The sequence below is a fragment of the Erinaceus europaeus genome, chromosome 1, assembly GCF_950295315.1.
Source record: "Erinaceus europaeus chromosome 1, mEriEur2.1, whole genome shotgun sequence".
Lineage (NCBI taxonomy): Eukaryota > Metazoa > Chordata > Mammalia > Eulipotyphla > Erinaceidae > Erinaceus > Erinaceus europaeus.
In genome coordinates, this window is record NC_080162.1 from 186344443 (window position 1) to 186360080 (window position 15638).

The 15638-nt window shown below is 37.4% G+C and overlaps 1 protein-coding gene across 1 annotated transcript in view; it reads left to right on the forward strand.

Moving 5' to 3' along the window:
- Positions 1–15638, forward strand: part of CPA6 (carboxypeptidase A6) — a 320500-nt gene that overhangs the window by 255901 nt on the left and 48961 nt on the right. The gene's annotated exons all lie outside the window — the stretch shown is intronic.

A 15638-nucleotide genomic window follows, 5' to 3' on the forward strand; every position in this document is an offset into this window, starting at 1 on the left:
CCCACTTGCAGGGGAGTCACTTCACAGGCGGTGAAGCAGGTCTGCAGGTGTCTTTCTCTCCCCCTCTCTGTCTTCTCCACCTCTCTCCATTTCTCTCTGTCCTATCCAACAACAGTGACATCAATAACAACAATAATAACTACAACAGTAAAACAACAAGGGCAACAAAAGGGAATAAATAAATTAAATAATTTTTTTTAAACTTGTGGATTTACAACTGTGACTTATTAAGTAACTCACTTACCCACAAGTGGATTCAGGCAAGAAGGATTAATAGACTGAACAGGAATGAGGGGGCCAGGCTCTCAAAAAAAGAAAAAGGGAAAAAAGAAGGAAAACTCAAATATATAGGATTGTAAATGAAAGAGGATATATCACAACAGACACCACAGAAATCCAAAAATCCAAATCATCAAGTGAGGCTTCTGTGGACAACTATATGCCACCAATCTAGAAAATGGGAGACTTCCTAGAAACATATAGCCTTCCAAAATTGAACCAATAGGAACTAGAAAACATGAACAGGCCAGTCACAGCCAAAGAAATTGAAACAGTCATCAAGAACCTTTCCCAACAATAAGGAGAATTCTACAAGACCTTCAAGCAAGAGTTAATACCTATACTTTTTAAGCTTTTTCCAAAAGATTGAAGACACAATATTCCCTTCCATCTTCTATGAAGCCAACATCACCCTGATACCAAAAGCAGACAAGGACACACACACACACACACACACACAAAAAAAGAGAGACTGTAGACTGGTGTCAAAAAAGAAGAAGCCAAAAAATAAAAATAAAAAAATAAAAAAAAAAAAGAAGAAGCCCTAGTGCATAATAGAAATGGACCTAAGTTGAGGATGAGAGTGTTTTGCAGATACCTGGCCCAGAGAGATGACAAATTGTACCCATGTGTCCAAAGCTACATTACAATCCAGTACCCCCCCCCACCCAAGAAACAACAACAGAATTTAAGGCCACCAGGAGTGGTTGGTCATACAGGCATTGAACCCCAGAGTTAACCCTGGTAGAAAGAGAGCAAGAGAGAGAGAGAGAGAGAAAGGGAGGGAGGGAGAGAGGGTAGGTGAGCTCTAGGCACATCTCTATATTCTTTTGTTCTTTGTAACCAGGTGCTTATCTCTGTCTAGAGAATCAGAGGCAATTTCACCCCTGCTCTCTTTTCCCTGCTATGTTGTCATCTTCTGACCCTGACTCTATGCACGGAAACCAGAAGTACCCAGACATGACAAGCCTGACTACCCCATGCTAGGCCCTTAGTGCTGCTTCACTGCTGCTGTCTACTCCAGTTAGTAGATGGGTTTATAACTATCATCTTTTTTTTTTCTTAAAGGAAATCAGTAATACAAGAGTATATTTTCTGATTTAAATGGTAAATGAGATAGTTTCTTTTGTTACTTTGAAAGTGTTGAATGAAGTTATTATCTCAACATATACCTGATAATTATATTCACTAGTCCAGCGGGTGAGTGCTGCTGACAGACATTATTAAAATGAATAGTACACTGTTTGTGAGCTTTCATCTTTTAAGTTGAAAACCATTGAATTTTGTTGAAATATATAGTCATCCTGTTTCGCTAGTCACCTCATGTCTTTTTCCTATTATTCATACCACACATTTTTATATCTTCTAAGAAAAGTAAATAAATGGAAGGACAGTCGGGTTGTAACTTGTGAAATGCTTATTTATATCAGATTAGCAGAATCATTACTAATGAGAGGATTGTGTGACTACGACTGGAGGGCAGGGTGTAGAAGACACATGTGAGTTTATTTTTGAAATATATGACACAAATACATGGAACCAAAAAGAACCTTTAAGAAATGCTAACATTAAAAAAAAAAAAAAAAAAAGAGGCAGTTGGGCGATAGCACAGCAGGTCAAGCGCACATGGGCACAAAGCACAAGGACCGGCATAAGAATCCCAGTTCGAGCCCCCAGCTCCCCACCTGCAGGGGAGTCACAAGCGGTGAAGCAGGTCCGCAGGTGTCTATCTTTCTCTCCCCCTCTCTATCTTCCCCTCCTCTCTCCATTTCTCTCTGTCTCATGCAACAACAACAACAACAATAAAACAAGGGCAACAAAAGAGAATAAATATTTTTAAAAATCTAAAAAAAAAATGTTTAAAAAAAGGGGGGTTTCTCACAAGTATCTGGGCAAATATCTTAGCTGAGCTGACAGAGCACAAGACTTGTAGACCTGAGGCTCCCAGTTCAAGCCCTGGTACCACAAGTGCTATCATATTGTTCTGCCATCTCTTTCTCACTGGGAAACTTTATCATATGGTCTAAATAATAATAGAAGAGGGCAGAGGAAAGAGGGTCGGGCAGTGGCGCACCAAGTTAAGCACACATAGTATGAAGCGCAAGGAACCCCTTTCAAGAATCCCGTTGAAGCATCCAATTCAAGCCCTGGCTCCCCACCTGCAGGGGGCTCTCCTGCCTCACAAGCTGTGAAGCAGGGCTGCAAGTGTATGTCTCTCTCTTCCCCTATCTACCTCCCCCTCCTCTCTCAACTTCTCTGTCATATCCAAAATAAATAAATATTTTTAAAAGACATTATGGCTGGATCATTTAAAAAAGAGCGAGAGAGGGAGGGTGGAGGCAATAGCATAGTGGTTATGCAAAAAAATAAATAAATAAATATTTTAAAAAGAGATTATGGCTGGATTATTTAAGAAAGCAAGAGAGGGAGGGTGGAGGCGATAGCATAGTGGTTATGCAAAATAAATAAATAAATAAATATTTTTAAAAGAGATTATGGCTGGATTATTTAAGAAAGAGCGAGAGAGGGAGGGTGGAGGCGATAGCATAGTGGTTCTGCAAAAAGACTCGTGCCTGAGGCTCCAAGGTCCCAGGTTCAGTCCTCCACAACATCATTGGCCAGAACTAAAGTCTTGAAAATAAGTAATGGACTTAAAGAAGCAAAGATATTTGCAGAGTTAAATATAGAGTTAAAACTATTGTAGCAGTTTCTTAAACATGTAAACATTGTCCCATGTGAGCCCAAGATTCCACTCTTTAAAATAAAACCACAAAAACAGGAAACATATATGCACACAAAACTTTGTGTACGAGCATTCATGGCATCATCAGTCATCATGACAAAAATGAGAAATCAAGTAAAACGTCCACAAAATGACGAATAAATAAAATATGGTGTGGGGCTAGCTTCCCTTAATAGTGTGCCCACCTTGCCATGCACGTGATTCGGCTTCTAGCCCAGCCCCCAGCTATGAGCTTCAGTGCTCGAGTCTCTTTCATTCTCTGCTTCTATTTGAAAAAGTCAGCCTGGAATTGCGAAAAAAAAAAAAAAAACTCTCAAAAACCTATAAATACCATAAAATTTACACATATATGTGTGTGTATTTAGATTATATTTGTAAATATAATACATAAATATAATACGTAAATTTATATTTATAAAAATATTGTACATATTTCTATCTGTAAAACCTTCCTTAATTTGTTTTATAAATAGGGAACTAAACAAAATAGTAAAAACTATTATTTGTTTAATTTAAAGCATGAGATAGTAAAAAACTATTATTTATTTAGTTTAAAGCAGGAGAAATATTCATAATTAAAATGCACTATTTCTTTGTAAAAAAAAAAAAAAAAGTGGCCTGGATAGTTCTTGCCTTCTTATTACATAATGGGAAGTACCTCTTTTTATGTCTTGATAAATTGTCATATTCCTGTCTTAATTTCTACCCATCTCCAGTGTCTGGGTTGTTGGTTTTTTTTTTTGCCACCTGCAGGGGGGAAGCTTCATGAGCACTGAAGGAGTGCTGCAGGTGTCTCTCTGTCTTCCTGTCTATCTCCCCATTCCCTCTTGATTTCTCTATCTCTATACAATAAACAATATTAGTGGCGAGAAAGAGAGAGAGAATGACAGACATACAGATGGACAGAAAGACAGGCAGGGTCAACAAAACAGCTCACTTGGATAGTATACTTGCTTTGTTATGGTTACCACCCAGTTTGTAGCTCAACCCTCACCTCACTGAAGGAAACTTGGGTACCGCTAGGGTGTCTTTCTGTGTGTCTCTCTAGCTCTATCTCTGTCTTTCCATCTGAAAACATTAGCCTGGAACAGTGACCCCCCCCCAAAAAAAAAGGCAGACTAAACACAGTTGCTCACAGATGAGCATCTAATGCTTTGTAAACTGATTGGAAGTGACATTATTGAGTCTCAGCAGTAACCCTGGTGAGATATATATGTATATATTAAACATATATATATATATATATATATATATATATATATATATATATATATATATATATATATATATATACCGAAATACACATCTATATTTATCTCCAAAGTTTATGTAGTGAATTCTAGTATATGATATGTATATCTTTATGGGGAAATCAAAATAGTCTTGGTAGGTGAGGAATACCAAGTAGATCCATTCTTTGTCTAGCTTAATTCAGAAGTGTTCTGGGAGTCGGGCAGTAGCGCAGCAGGTTAAGCACAAAAAGCGTTAAGGTACAAAGCGCAAGGACCGTCGTAAGGATCCCGGTTCCAGCCCCTGGCTCCCCACCTGCAGGGAAGTCACTTCACAGGCGATGAAGCAGGCTTGCAGGTGTCTATCTTTCTCTCCCCCTCTCTGTCTTCCCCTCTTCTCTCCATTTCTCTCTGTCCTGTCCAACGACGACATCAATAACAATAATAACTACAACAAATAAGACAACAAGGTCAACAAAGCGGAATAAAAAAATTAAATTTTCTAACTACATATCATTGCCCAGCAGAAGATAATTCTCAAAACCTTATCTTTTAATTTAAAATCAAAATTCACTCTAGTCTTAAAATAAGCTGTAGGTAAGTGTAGTACCTAAAGACTGCCACACTGAGGCGTGTGAAGCAAGGTTTTGTGACTCACTTGCAGATCATGACTAGGTACCTAACTCTTCTGATAAACAACAATGATAGTCAAAAAGTTAAACTTGGAAAGGCCAGATGGAATCTGATTTGTAGACCCACCTCCTTTTCTGTGTATATGGAGGTGATCTGACTACTAAAGAGTCTTAATTAAAAAGAAATCACATTCCTATGTTCGTGATGATTATCCCATGTTAGAATAGGAAGTAGACAGTCACATGGTTCTCTATTTTCTAGAAACACCACCTAAGCCCAAAGAGAAAAATGATGTGTGTCCTATTCCTAAAAACACTCAAGAAAGAAGATCTCTCAGTTGTCCTATTCAGTATCTAACATTCATCACATTATAATCATTCTCTCTTTTCCTGAGCAGATGGAGAATGGCTGCAATTCTTAGTTATAAAAATTACAGTGTAGCATATGCAATACAGTGACACCTTATTCAGTTGTCAGAGAAAGAGCACATTCTGACAACTCTTAGAAATTAAGTACACTTCAAATAGTGGGGGTTGTATTGTAAAAAAAAAAAGAAAAGAAAAGAAATTAAGTACACTCCAAAATAAAATATAGAACAACTTCCTTACTTAATATATTCTTAGTGGCCACAAAATATAGAAAACAAAAATCGCCAGGTTATAAGAAAAAGTGGCAAATCCAAAATAACAGCAACTAGGGAGTTGTCATATTCAAGTGATATGACAACCTAATCAGTAAACACAATCTAATAAACTTATGTGGAATCTATTCCCAGCAAAATTAAAATATTTGTAAAATTGGCTATATGCTAGGACACAAAGCATATAGTCACCAAAGACAGTATCATATAGGCCATTATCCTCTATAATGCTGATAGAAGTTTATAAAACTGTGAAAAGTCACACATTTTCAAATACTTATAAAGAACTAATAGTTTAAGGATATAAAGGAAATTTTTCAACATTTCAAAACTGAATGAAAACAAAACTATTATCTATCAAAGCATATGTGGGGGCCAGATGGTGGCACCCCTGGTAGAGCACACGGTTACAAAGCATATGAAACATAACACAGTATAAAGAGGTGTTTACAGATTTAAATAAATATATTAGGAGAGAATACAAACTCCAAATCAATAAACCCACCTTTCAACTCAGTAATTATAAAAGGAAAGTCAATAAAAGAAATAACAAAGAGCAGAAACCAATGAAACAGAAGACAGAGATATGTCTTCCCTATGATATCTTTGATTAAAATTTAATTAATTTCTGCTTCCAAGATCAGACGAGATCAGGCGTGTTGAGGGTGGTATGGCCACAGACTTAATTTCTGCTTAGGGTCTAAATGGCTTACTCACCAGATAATTACAGAATAATATAGCCCTGATACCGAAACCAGACAAGAATTAATTAAGAATGAAAATTATAGGCTTATCACACTGAGGAATATAAACAAATATAAGCAACTCAAATCCAGGTAATATATTAATATATATCATAACCAAATAGGTTTACTCTGAACAGCAGAAAATTGCTTGCTGAAATTCATCATAATGATAGTAAGCTATATTAAAACATGAATACTGTTTGCTGAAATTTAGTGTTCACTGAAGACCAAGGCAGGAAACACCAGCCTACATAAAACATAGCAACTTTTATATGCTTCATATTAACTTTGGAATTAACATCAATGGAGGGCCAAAATTAACCAAGAACATTTTGAAGCAGGGAAATTCAGGGCAACATGCTATCAGATTCAATATAAATACTAGTGTGGTTTTGCCAAATAGATATAAAAACCAAAGTGCATTAGAATTATACTAACCACAAATTGAAAGTTGAACTTTGACTGACATAGTTCACATCTGAGCTCATAGGGAAAAGTCAAAAGACCACAGTGATGCAGTTGTATATGCATAGTGGAAAAAATAAGTAATCCCAAACTCATATCACATAAAAAAGTCATTTCTAGGAGGTTTAAGATCCACATTTGATCACAAAGTTGTTTAAAATTATTTTAAATACAGAATAATTTTATAATCTTAAGGCAGAAATGGATGCTTAAGTAAACGTTAGGCATTAATGATAGAATTATAATTTTGTGTACGCAAGGACATGATAAAAAGAAGCAACAACAGGGGCCAAGTGGTGGCACACCTGATTAAATACACACATTACAGTGCACAAGGACTCAGGTTCAAGCCCCTGGCCCCCACCTGCATGGGGAAAGTTTCACAAGTGGTGAAATAGTGCTGCATCTGTTTCTATCTCCCTTTTCTCTTTCAATTTCTCTGTCTCTATTCAATAAATAAATATAAATAAATAAAAATTTTGTGTGTATTGCACCAAAGTAAAAGACATTGGGGTGGGTGCTGGAGAGACAGCACATTGACTATCCAAATTACTTTTTTTTTTTTTTGCCTCCAGGGTTATTGCTGGGGCTCGGTACCTGCACCACAAATCCACTGCTCCTGGAGGCTCCCCCCGCCCTTTTGTTGCTCTATTGTTGTTGTGGTTATAATTATTGTTGTTGATGTCATTGTTGTTAGATAGGACAGAGAGCAATTGAGAGTGGTGGGGTAGACAGAGAGAGGAAAAGAAAGATAGACACCTGCAGACCTGCTTCACCGCCTGTGCACTTAGCCCACTTCACTACCATTCGGCCCCCCCAAAATGGCTTTTATGCCTGAGGCTCTGAGATCCCAGGTTCAATCCCCAGCACCACCATCAGCCAGAGCTGATCAGTGCTCTGATCTCTCTTCTCTGTATTTCTCTCTCATCAAAAAATAAAATAAAATAAAAATATTTTAAAAAGGAAAAACACTCTGGGGTGGAGAGGATGGTGGCAGAGGATGTGATGGCAGAGAGGAACTTGGGGAGGGCTAGATTGTTATGTAGAAACCTGAGAAATGTTACACATATATAAATTACTGTATTTTAGTATCGGCTGTAAGCCATTAATCCTCCAATAAAGAAAAAAAAAGCAACAAATTAAGAAAGGAAGATACTCATGATACATAGAACCAACAAAGGATTAATAACCAAGATATGGGAAGACAGAGCAAAAATTGAGCAATTTACAGAATGGCCTATTATTACATAAAAAGCTGTTAATTATATTTGGTAATAAGGGAAATGGGAAGTAACAAAACACAATGTCATCCCTATTAAAGGTTTTCAATTAGAAATCTAACATTTCCAGGGGTTGACACCACTGTAGAGCAATGAGATCTCTCACTGTAGCTGAGAGTATTTACTGATTAGATGAGAAATGGCAATATCTAGTAAAGTGGAAGATATGTAAATCCATGACTAAATAAATGCATTCTTAGATGTATTGCTAAAGGAACTTTCACAAGTGTTAATAAGGGGAAATGTGCAAAGAATTTTCACTGCACACATGTAATAGTGAAATAGCCAAAGCAAACTAATAGTCCATCAATAAAACAAGATCAATATATGTATCTAGATTGAAATTATACAGCAATGAAAATTTATAAATCATCAATTTAATAATTGTCACATATTTAATAGTGGAGGAAAACAGATTGGCACACTATGATCTCATCTACATAAAATGCATAGCATATTATACATAGTATTATGTATATACTGTATACTATATATAATTTTATTTATAGAACTATATATAGTCATGTATATGTAGTAAAATAAAATCATGTTTTATGCTGGAAAGGATATAAAGCAAGGGAATCCCTTGCACAGTGTTAATGGAAATTAGTGCAGACACTAATTTGGGGAAAGAGTATAGAGATTCCTCAAAAAAATTTAATCTATGTCGTATTGCACCAAAGCAAAAGACTCTGGGGTGTGTGGGGGAGAATACAGGTCCAAAAAGGATGACAGAGGGTGTCGATCGGCACCGCAGAGAAGAGAGAGAGGAGGTCCGGAGCAAAGAGGAAACACAAATCTTTATTTGTGCTGGCACCTCAGAGTTGGGTGCGAGAAAAGCAGGTTGGGCCACGTGAAGGTAGCGAAAATGGCCACCTCACGCAGTAACCTTTCCTGCGTCTAAACACCGAAGTGAAGGGCTGGCAAGAGAGAGAGGTGCGGAAGAAGGGCTTTTATAGGAGTAGCTCTCTCGAGAATGGGAGGAGGGAGGAATAACCAAAGCACTGCAACTATTGCGGGGAATAGACAATGCCCTGAGGGCACAACATGGCAGAATAGGCTCTCCCAGAATGTCCCAACTCTCCTGGGAACTTGCGCAGTAGCCTGAAGGGACAACATGGCAGATGTGACTGCATCTGCACAATTTCCCAGCTTGTATTGTTATATGGAAAACTGGGAAATGCTATGCATGTACCAACTATTGTATTTACTGCCGAATGTATTTACTGCCAAATTCACCAATAAAGAAATAAAAAAAAAATCAATCTAGAACTACCAAATAATCCAGTAATTCTACTTTGAGTTTTTATTACTCAACGTAATAACTTTGAGTTATTTTATCCGATGAAGATGAAAGCGCTAATCACAAAAGTTACAGGCACCCCCATTTTCAGAGAGAACCTGAATGTTCATTGCTGGATGAATGAGTAAAAAATGTGGTTGGAGGTACAGCCAAGATGGTAGACTAGCAGATTCTGTCTTCCTTAACTTCTTAAATAACAGCAAAGCTACAACACACATGGAAAACCCCAACATAGAAAGGGACTTGGATCTCAGACAAGCTTACTTAGCAAGTGACAAAAGGTCTATCCATGTAGTGAAGATGCTGTTTTACTCACCAAAGGTATACAGGTACTCAGTACTACTTTGCTCTACTCCACACACCAATAAGACACAGCCAGGAAAAGTCATAAGACATATAACATTAGCTAGACAGAGATGGAAAAATATTGGATTGTCAAAAAGAAAAATCATGATGTGGGGACCAGGCGGTAGCACACTGGATTAAATGCACATAGTGTGAAGTGCAAGAAGCCGAGCAAGGATCCCAGTTTGAACCGTGGTTCTCCCCACCTGCAGGGGTGGCGCTTCACAAGTGGTGAAGCAGGTCTACAGGTGTCTATCTTTCTTTCTCCCCTCTCTGTCTTCCTCTCCCCTTCAATTTCTCTCTGTTCTATCCGACAACAACAAGAGCAACAACAACAAAAAAAAAAAAAACAATGGGAAGGGGGGTTGGAAAGATGGCCACCAGGAGCAGTGAATTCATAGTGCAGGTACTGAACCCCAACAATAACCCTGGAGGCAAAAAAAAAAAAACATGACATATTTTTCTATGCAAAAGTGGGTAATGACTTTTCCGAAAACCAACAGCTCAACATATGGGTGCATACCTTGTTATATGTGTGGTCAGATTTGAGCCCTGAAACACTGAGGAGATACTACGACATCAGAGGAAGCTCAGGTACTGTGGTGTTTCTGTCTCTCTTCATATACATCTGGATGAAAAAAAACACTCCAGCATGGTAAAAGCACATGTGTGGGGTCCTGAATGGGGACAAGGGGGTCTTTTAGTTAGGCAAGTGGGAGGTAGGGTTGAGCTAAAATCCTGGCCCCAAAACCAATTGCAATTTTGGCCTACAACTTTTTTAACAATAAAAACAGTAAACCATATAGAAATTGTAATTATATCCAAAATTTCCTAGACCACAGCAGTTTGCAGAAAACACAGACTACAGTCATTGTGGAACTTAGTTACCATAGTAAGAGACCTAGGGGTGGAGTCATCCAGAAATTCCATTTTGGCCTGCAGCCTGTCCAAGTCCATTCCCAAACCAGTCTTTTGTGCATGTGCTACATCAAACCATGGTTACCATCCAGGTTAGTGCAACCTCACACAATAGTTTCACTGGATATATCCAGACGACTGGATATAAAAAAAAGATGCTCCAAGTAATTGACTGTCAGAGAAATGTAAATAAAGATAATAATGAGATACCACTTTACTCCTGTGAGAATTTCTTACATCAGAAATGATAATAACAAATGCTGGAGAGGTTGCAAGGGTAAGGGAACCCTCCTGCACTGCTGGTGGAAATGTAAATTTATCCAACCTCTGTGGAGAGCAGTCTGGAGAACTCGCAGACCTGGCAGTTCCTCTCCTGGAGATAAGGAATCAAGCACACTCACTCAAAGAGATTTGTGTCTACCTATGTTCGTAACAACACAGTTTGTAATAGCCAAAACTTAGAAGCAACCTAGATGTACAACAAAAGATAAGTGGCTATGAAAGTTATGGTATACAGACACAATGGAATACTACTCAGCTATTAAGAATGATAAAGTCACCTTCTTCATCTCATCTTGAATGAAGCTTGAAGGACTCATGTAAAGTGAGATATGCTAGAAAGAGACAGATGAGTATGGGATGATCTCACTCATGGACAGAAGTTGAGAAATAATAACAGAACAGGAAAACACAGAAAACAGAAAGGTAAAATTTGGACTGGACTTGCTGTATTTCACCAAAGCAATGAGCTCTGGGCCATGGGAGGGGGCTAAAGGTCCTAGTGTATGTTGGTGGAGGAGGGCCCAGGCTGGGGATGAGACTGTTTTGCAGATAATTGAGAAATTACACTCATATATCAACAACTGTATTTTCTGTAAACCGTTAACCCCCCGACAATACATACATACATACATACATAATGGGGTATATACTCAATAGAATAATACTCTGAACTTTAAGAAGACGTTATTGTGGGGTCTGGCAGTGGCATGCCTGATGCAGTGCACATATTACAATGCACAAGGACCTGGTTCAAGTCTCCAACCCTCACCTGCAGGGGGGAATCTTCATGAATAGTGAAGCAGGGCTGCAAATGTCTCTCTCCTTTTCTATCTCCTCTTTTCCTCTTAATCTCTCTGTTTCTATAAAAAAAAAATAAAAATAGATACATATTTAAATAAAAAGATATGTGGTCCGGGAGGTGGCGCAGTGGTAACGCTCTGGACTCTCAAGCATGAGTTCCTGAGTTCGATTCTCAGCAGCACATGTGCCAGAGCAATGTCTGGTTCTTTCTCTCTCCTCCTATCTTTCTCATAAATAAATAAAATCCTTACATAAAATAAAATAAATAAAAAGATATTATTGTCCTTTTGGGGGCAGCATGGATGGAGCTGAAGGTGATTCTACTTAGTGCCGTAGGAAGAGGAGAAATGGTTTAGTTCATATGTAGAATATGAGATACAGAAAAACTGAAACCCATTACACTAAAAAAAAAAAAAAAAAAAGTAATCTGGGAGGTGGAACATGGATAAAGCAACTCTTCAACAAATGGTGTTGGAAAAATTGGGTTGAAAGTGCAGAAGAATGAAACTGAACCACTATATTTCACCAAACACATAAGTAAATTTTAGGTGGATCAAGGACTTGGATGTTATACTAGAAACTATATATACTTAGAGGAAATCCTCAAATACTTAGAGGAAAATACAGAGGCAGAACTCTTTTTCATATAAATTTTAAAGCAATCTTCATAAAAATTATGAACAATTTTTAAAAAATAAAGACATCTTCAATTAAATGAATCCAATTACAAAGAAGACTAAAGCAAGAATAAACCAATGGGACTACATCAAATTAAAAAGCCTCTGTACAGCAAAAAGAACCAATACAGTCATAAATCCTAAAAATTCCTAACTTATTAGTCAGTTAGAAATTACAGTGAAATAGTAATTAACCACATACTGTATTTTATAATGTGTGAATCATATAAATTTCATATTTATTTCATACATAACACCCGTCCTAAAAGATATGTGTACCCCTATGTTCATAGCACCACAATTTGTAAAAAAAAAAAAAAAAAAAAAAATTAGTAAAGTTTTTAAAAAAGAAGCAATATAGCAGCCACTTAGCTATATCTCTGGCACTCTCAAGCAGACTTCCATCAAGTACTGGGGAACCCCAGTCTCCACCTGCAGGGGGAAAGCTTCACAAGTGGTGAAGCAGGGCTGCAGGTGTCTCTCTGTCTCTCACCCTCTCTATCCCTCCCTTCCCTCTCGATTTCTGACTATCTCTATTCAACACATAAATAAAGACAATAAAAAAATTTTAAAACAAGAACTGGGGAACCTCCACTCATTCAAGGACAACAACCAAATTCCACCATATCTACAATTGATATTTGGACCTTCTTCTTCTAGTTTAAGGCATGAGGCAGTAAACAAAAATTCAAGCATTTTTAGCCAGCAAGTTAGCGTCAGGCTGTAAACAAAGGAGAATGGAAAGATTTTTATTATTTATCAGCTGTGTTATTCCTGTGGCTGTCTAAAATTATATTAAATAAAATTGCATTTAACTATGTTCTTGACTATAAACCTTTATTTTTACTATGACTGCTAATACAGTGATTGTTTCTGCTAAGTTATATTACTAGATTGCTATGAATAGAATTCTCAGCATGCAAATACAGAATGCTACTTATGATTAATTCAGAAATATTACTTAACTAGATGTTTTAAAAGAGTCAAATATTAAATTCTAAAATAGTACATACATGATTTAAGGATTATTTTTTATTTTATGAACCCTGACTGCTGGTTGGGGAGAATTGACATAGCTATTTTCTGATTCTGGAAATTTCCTTGTGGATGTTAACTGCTCTGCACAGAATTAAACTACTTTGTATATAGGTAAATATGTGTTATTATTGACTAAAAATGAATTATTTTACTCTGAATCATGGTTTGATATGATGAAAATTCAAATAATCCAAATGTGTGTAACATGAAAGGTAATTCTTCCCATGCATTTTTATCATTCTTCTCACATAATTCTTGCTCTCATACCCTGAGAGGTTATGCCTTAATTTTCCTATCCAGAAGCAATCTTCATGTATGTTTCAAGTTTTCTATGTATTCCCCCCAAATATTGTATTCATATACAGTTGTGCTCCAACAAGACATTTTTAGTCCATCATAATACTTCAAAATATCAGTATTGTTACTATGTGCACTTAACCCGATGGGCTACTGCCCAGCCCTCTAAGATGTCAGTATCCTCGACTTAACTCATTCAATAGTTCTGTTTGTTTGTTTGTTTGTTTTTTAACCAGAGCACTGCTCAGCTCTGGCTTACGCTGGTGCAGAGGATTGAACCTGGGAGCCTCAGACATGAGAGTTACTTTTGCATAACCATTATGCTATCTACTCCCACCCCCCAATAGATTTTTGTTTGAGAAAAATTATAGCGCAAATTTAGGGTCAGACAACAGAAATAAAGCTCAATCACAAGATCGGGTTTCAAAGAAACCACAATAAGGATTGTGATTAAAATGTTCATATAGAAAAGTCATGGAAGAAGAATTGGATGTCTATGCAGTAAGTTCTCAAATATGAGTCTGGTATCAACTAACTAGTAAAAAGTTAAGTGGTATATATGACTAACTTGTGTTGTAATGTATTATATAAGGATGTGAAAATTTTATATTTTGTCCATAACTGAATGGAGTCTAAAGTAGAACTGATTATACAAAAGCATACCAAATAATTGCTTCTTAACCTAAAATTTGACCATCCCTGAAATACTGCAAGGTGCTTCTCAATTAATGTTTTTCTGGCTTTGTCAAAATAAGTAACACTTTCACGTGTGTTGTTTTGTTGTTGTTGTTTTTGTTTGGTTTTGTTTTACTATCATAGCACTACTCAGCTCTGGTTTATTGTGGTGCTGGGGATTGAACCTGGGACCTGAAAGTCTCAGCTTTGAAAGTTTGTTGCATCAACCACTGTGCTATTTCCTCCAGCCCAAACTTTTGTTATCCTTATTTATTTATTAGAAACAAACAGTCAGAAATCAATAAAGAAGAGGAAGATAAAGAGGAAGAGAGGGGGCCAGGCGGTAGCGCTGTGGATTAAGCACACGTGGCGCAAAGTGCATTGACCAGCTTAGGGATCCTAGTTCAAGCCCCTGGCTCCCCACCTGCAGGGACGTTGCTTCACAGGCGGTGAAGCAGGTCTGCAGGTGTCTTTTTTTCTCTCCCCCTCTCTGTCTTCCCCTCCTCTCTCCACTTCTCTCTGTCCTATCCAACAACGACAACAATAATAGTAACAACACTGATAAACAACAAGGAAGTGCAACAAAAGGGAAAAAAATGGCCTCCTCCAAGAGCAGTGGATTCGTAGTGCAGGCACCAAGCCCCAGCAATAACCCTGGAGGCAAAAAAAAGAAAAGGAAAAAAAGAATAAATAAATAAATAAATAGGAAGAGAGACAGAAAGATACCTGCAACAAAGCTTCCCCTTTCACATGTGGGGCCTGAAACTCAAACCTGAGTCCTTGAGCATTCTGACATGTGCACTCAACCAGGTGCACCATCACCTGGCCCCTTAAATCAGTAAAATTTTTAGACAAAAACCTCAATAGAAATTATGTGTTGGGGTGGGAGTAGATACTATAATGGTTATGCAGAGAGATTCCCATGCCTGAGGCTCCAATGTCAACGTCCCCTGCACCACCATAAAACAGAGCTGAACAGTACTCTGGGGAGAAAAAAAAAAAAAGTATGTGATTTCAAAGACTCTGATTCATATTAGCTTGCTATTTGTTTGTTTGTTTGTTTGTTTTTGTTTTGTTTTACTGTTCAGCTCTGTTTTATGGTGGTGGGGATTAAATCTGGAATTTTGGAGCCTCAGGCAAGGAAAATGTTTTTCCATAACCATTATGCTAAACCCCAACCCCATTTTTTTTTAAAACCCAGCATACTGGGTTGTCAGAAAAGTCATGACATATTATGCAAAATTGCACCATGACTTTTCTGACAACCCGGTATCTTTATTTCTCATG